Here is a 6129-nt window from a genome sequence, read left to right as displayed (position 1 = left end):
ACACGAATTCAGTTGCAGTGTGACCATACAGGGGCCCCTACTTGTTACTCTATTAAAGAAAAGGTAAAGGCCACTTAGTCTTTAAATGAAGTGGAAAACCCCCTAATTAAGTTGGTGCCAGTAATCAGACCCAAGGAGACGGATTAGAAGAGCAGCCAATTAAACAGCTTTGGTTGGAGCACAGGCTCAATAATCAAGATTATATGAAATGTGGAATACAGAATAGAAAAGAACAGGAACAACGCAGAGCGGCGCAAAACAGGAATCTGCTTCAAGGATGTCAAACTGATTTTACATTGTAGGACACATAACAGCCAGCGTCGATCTGAAGTGAGGTGGACCAGTGAGACTCTTTCTGTGAGTGCGAAGTTGGCCAACCACGCATGTAAACTCTGGGATGTTTGAATATAAGAAAAAGATTAAAGCAGTACACCTCAGTTTGTTTTTTAGATGATAAAGAAATGCTGCTTTGGACTTAAACTGTAAGAAATGCAGATGGGTACACTGTGGTCATAGAGGGATGGTCCGCAGCAATACCAGGTGGCAGTTGATGCTCAACTGGTACTGAGGGGTCCAAAGTGAAAACATCCCCACACCATCCTGAGCCGTTGATACAAAGCTGAATGCTTCCATCCTTTCATGTTGTTTATATCATTTTCTGAAAATACCATCTGAAGGTCGCAGTAGAGTTTCATCAATTGGACAATCTTGTGTTGTCCAATATCGGAGAAGCGGTGTGGACCTCAGTTTCCTGTTCCTGACAGGAGTGGCACTCGGTGGGGTCTTCTGCTGCTGTAGCCCATCAGCTCCAAGGTTCAACATGTGTTGCATGTTCAGAGATGCTCTTCTGCATGTCTTTGCTGTAACAACTGATTATTTCAGTTACTGTTGCTTTTCTACTGGCTCAAGGCAGGCTGTCCATTCTTCTATGACCTTGGACATCAACAAAACATTCTCACCCAGAGAGCTGCAGTCATTCTCTGTAAACCCCACAGCCCATCTAGGATCATCTACTACACCGTGTTTAAAGTCCCTTAAAGTCACCTTTGTTCCTAATTCTGATACTTGGTCTGAACTTCAGCAGGTCGTCTTGATCATGTCTACAGCCCCTAAATGCTTTGAGCTGATGCAATCTGATTGGCTGATTCAATATTTGCATGGATGAGGAGTTGAAAAGATGTGCCTAATAAAGTGGCTGGTGAGTGTAATCTCAAAACTGCATTAAGTATATAGTTTAGAGGTGCTTTTGAATAATTTTCCTCAACAGAATTGATCCAAAATTGATAAATTACAGAATTTATTCAAACTGAATGCTAACGAGCTGTTCATGGTTAAAGATTAGCAATAAAGGGACATTTAAAGCTGCTTAATTCTGGAGGGGGATTGGATCCAGGTGTTTAACCTGACATGTGCATCACTTAGACACTTTGTCTGAAAAATACAACTCATTTAAGTTAACCATTAATATAGTTTGGGGGGGTTTCTTCTTCTCAGCGTGCACCTGCTTTGCCTCAGCAGAGTAGATGCACTTACATTTTTCATTCTCTGAGTTTTAATCAGAGAAATTCATTAGACTGCGTCAAACAAAGATGCAGAAGAGCACCATTTGTATCAGCTAAAGGTCCATATATGATAATCTGCTCACGCACAGTTTGATCCAAGTGGTCACGCTGGGAACGAGACAAACGAGTGCTTCTGAGCAAGACAGTCAAACTTGATCTGCCACAGTGGAGGCGTTAAGTATAGTCTGTGCTGTTTGAAGCCTTTGTGCTGCACAATAGAACAGGATGAATACTAATGCAGTTAAAGCGGTTGTCTATGACCTACCGTTCATGAATAATGCATAACAGACTCATGTAAGGTGCTTGGCATATTTACAGCAAGCTATATGGGAGCACTACTGCTTCACTACAGACGGAGAACCGCAGAGATGGCAGTGAAAATGCTGCTTTGCAGAATCTGTGCAATTTCCTGTACAGTCTGGTAGTCACACTGCCCCCATGTGACAACTACACTGAAAAAAAGGGACTGGCCATCTCTTGGATTTATGTAAGCATCTTGCATGTATTTAACACAATTGCCTCATGTTTTAAAGATAAATGTAACTATATAGTGTAAAAACTACATGATATGCAGAAAGGGTGTATTAAATTGTTTATATCATGTTCAGGTGAAGTAAGTCAATAAGATAGCAACGTTAAATCTCGTGAAACCACGCGTGATTTCATCTCGCGGGCTTTGGATCGTGGTTTAAAAAATGCATCCATCTCAGTCAAGTCGAGCAGCCAACTCTACGTTTTTTGGTATGTCTTGATTTTTTGAATTAATATTTACCATATTTCAGCCAAATGTAGTTAAACGTCTAAAGTGCCGCCATGTAACATGCTAAAAAAGAGCCGTTAGCTTATTTGCTGTTTTATCTGTTATCAAAGAATTGGCGCTTTTTCATTTGAATTTGTCTTTGGCACAAGAGCCGTAATATCACATTAAACCTAATTACGAGGCACTCATAACATAATTTGGTTTTCTGTGTGAATAGATTTGTCAACTGACTCTTCAGTTACATTGTGTATTTACTGCACCGTGGTGTTAGTGAGATTTTGGACATTGAACAGCTTTAGCTAATATCATCAGCGGCATTATGCTAGCTTACATCCCTACCCCTCCTGCCCTCACCTGCTGTCCTTTTGTTTTTGTTTTTGTTTTTGTTGATGCACATTGAGAGACCACATCTATTCTGCATTTCACCAGGAGTCAGCTGATGGATTGTGGGTTCAAGGTGTTATGGTAAGAAAGTATATTCTATTTTCGCTTAAGGTTTCTGTAACTTAATTATAATAGGTTTTTTATAATTATTAGGTGCATGCATACTCAAATAGACCACCCTATTAATACAACTGAGAAATCCAAAATCTGCCATAGGTTTAACTTATACCTGTATGTATTGTCAGAAAGGTGATTACTGGACTCACATTAATGCACACTTGAACTAAAATGAGGTTGTAACTTGTGGGTTCTTGGGTTGCAAATCAGAAATAAACATCTTTGGATTTTTTTAATCCCATAAGATCTGGAAACACAGTTTTTATTCAACAAAACATTACTGATTATTAACCAAGCACAGTGCCTGCTGTTATTTCAAAATAATTTTATGTCATTTCAGATGAAATGCAGCATTCCAGTGCATCCCAACCATGCCTTTACAGTCAAGGTTTCTGACGGAGCTGAGTTTCTCTCTGACAGTCTGCTGAAAGTGTTTGCAAAGTGATCGGGGGAACAGGGCACAAAGCTAAAGGATGTAGCTGCCATGATGACAGTAAGAACTTTAAAATTCTTTAACTACAAAGTGTATATGTATTGCATTAGGTCAGTAAAAGATTTTTATGCTGCATCCATTGAAACAGTCAACTATTACCTGTGAGTACTGATTCCACCGAAAGGATGCCATAATTTTCGTCATGCATTTACTGGCCCACTGAGAAAAATTGATCTTTTTAAAAAAATAAATGTTCTGGAAACTATATATCCATAAAGTTGATGTCAAACAGGAACTTTTGATATTGCTTTGTAGATGCTGGTGTTGCATGTTGACTGGTTTAAGTTTTGGTCTGGGATCATTTTCTTCTGTGCTACTGAAAAGTTCACAAATCTCTGTTTTCTTTGTTATAATACTTTAGGATGACATTAATGCTCAAAGGGAGTCTCATCAAAGTGCTCCGCATCTGTGTGAAAGACAATTGCAACATCTTGGTGCAGGAGTTCATGGTGAGTGTTTTATGAGTAGATTGTGGCTTTGCAACATTTTAAAATGCATTTAGTTATCCACTTGATCCTCATTGGACCAGTTAGGACCAGTAGTCCTCTTTAATAATTTGAAGTTCACATGAGGCCTGGTAGTGAACTCAGCCGCCGGCCCTTGAGGCCCCACCCCTGTATTAGGGGTCACATCAGTGTGAAAAAACTTTAAATTTGTCATTCTAATGAACAAAGGAAAATCCCACCAATATTTACATTAGCTTTTGTTTGAAAAAAAAAAAGACCAACAGCTAACCAAATTGTGGGGCTGAAAGTCTAAATTCTAACATCTTCTGAGTGACAAAACCTGGATTTCTGATGGGCCGGTGTCTTTCTAACAAAAACTAATGTAAAGCATTTGAAATTATGTTTTTCACCCTCTCTTAGAAACTCTGTTAGACCATGAATGGCAGCATGGCAGGCCACTCTTTGGCTATAGCTATTTACTATGTTGCTTGCATTGGTTTAAATTACTCTAACATTAGAACTGGTAGATTCAAAAGAGATGAGTTTAAAAAGGAATCTTAAAGAAATGTTTTGTGTTTAACCAGGACTTGACTGAGGCCACTGCACAGATTGAGAAAACCACAATGAACATCTGTCTCCAGAGGATGCACCAGGCAATGACTTTTCTGACGTTGGCATCATCATCGAGGGTATAGTAGTTCTTCAAGATCTGGATAACGTGACCTTTGCAGTAGCCATGCTGTTTGGACCTTTTTTATTCCTTCAATATGAGTTACCCATCACAACTCTGCTACACTTTTGAGGTGATTCAAAGGGTGGTAATGGAGTTGGAAGCAACTCAGCTCTCAAGAAAAGCTCACAACTAAGACAAAACTGCTCCTGCAACGAAGCTCACTGTTATGCATGTGAGGTGACCAGCTCTAGGTGAGAAGACATTTAAATCTCACACTTGTTCTGCTGCATTTTTGAAGCTCAATTCCAGGAACAGATCGCAGGGTTCATTTTTATATACACTGCAACTGCCATGAGGACGAGCCGTTTTTTTGTTGTTGTTGTTGTTTGTTTTTCCTTTTGCTCTGTACAAGTTCTCTGTCTGTTTGGCAGCATTTTTAAATTTCTCTTTGTATTTTTTCTTTCTTTTACTAGTGAAGAGATGTAGCATGAACAGTTATGCAGTCTAAATATCCCATATGGGCCGTGTGAAATGGTATTTTCAGTTTCATTCAGTTGAAGTAAGGAACGTTGAATATTTCTAAGCTTGCTGTTTTGAACCAAGATGTCACAGTATGATCAGTGCCGTAATTTTTGACAGTCACTGTATCAATGTTATTTTTGCATCTCTTGAATAAAGGTTTTGACCTGCAAGTGCTAATTTCTTTAGTTATTGGGGTAAAATGGGTAGTGTTAATAGGAAGGTGTTTGCCAATTCAGTAACCTAATTTAATGTTAATGGAAACTAACATTACCTCAAATTGTTTAGTTATAATTGTTGTTTAACTGAATCTTGACGTCAGAGGCCTTAAATAGAATGTTTTGTATTGTTCTTTCCCAACATTTTTCAAAAGAAAGAGTCTAATTTCTTTGCTGTGATTGATTCCAGAGAACACGGAAGAACTGACATTATTTAACTGTTGATTTATGTAGATTCAGTAGTGGAGTAATGTCAGTTTAATTCTTTACCTACTGTCAATGCAGTGAAATTAGACATTTTGTTTTGAAAGGTTACTGGTGGATGCCAGCAACCATCTTGGAAGAGAACAATACAATCTGTTATAAGGCCTCCATTTGAAAATTGTGTATTTGATACTAGAATATAATAGCAAAATGTAATTTTAAGATAACATGTAGTATTTAAGTGACCAAGTAGTATTGGGTAAAAGTTATTGAATGGTGTTGGGATAAAGTGAGAAAATTGTGAAGGATTAAAATATTTCAAGAGCTCAAATTACTTCATCAAAACATGTTTAAGTCACATTTTATCAACACAAATTGCACAGGTTTATTGAACATGAATAAATTGTGTTAATTTAACTCAATTGTTTAAGTTGCTGCCAAAGCAAAACATCTGTGTGCAACAAATGTCCACCATTGAATTAAGTAAATCCAACAACATATTTTTTTCAGTGTACTGTCCAAAAATAGCTTGAGGAAGGAGTCAGTTTGTAGTTGTCATTGTGTATTTTATTTTTAAATGTATTAAACGTGTCTTATGATAATGAGTCCACTGATGTGAGCTGTAACAAAAAGTTGAAATACTGCTTTAAGTGAGATCTATGATGCTCCTTTTTTTTTTAAGTTTTGAACTCTAGAGTAGCTTTGCATGATTCAAAAGTTCAAAATAATCCTTATTTATATCATACTGGGGCT

The sequence above is a fragment of the Diplotaxodon limnothrissa genome, linkage group LG15, assembly GCF_057381915.1.
Source record: "Diplotaxodon limnothrissa isolate DT_005_m linkage group LG15, D_limnothrissa_male_GT1.1, whole genome shotgun sequence".
Classification (NCBI taxonomy): domain Eukaryota; kingdom Metazoa; phylum Chordata; class Actinopteri; order Cichliformes; family Cichlidae; genus Diplotaxodon; species Diplotaxodon limnothrissa.
This window is presented reverse-complemented; position numbering follows the sequence as displayed.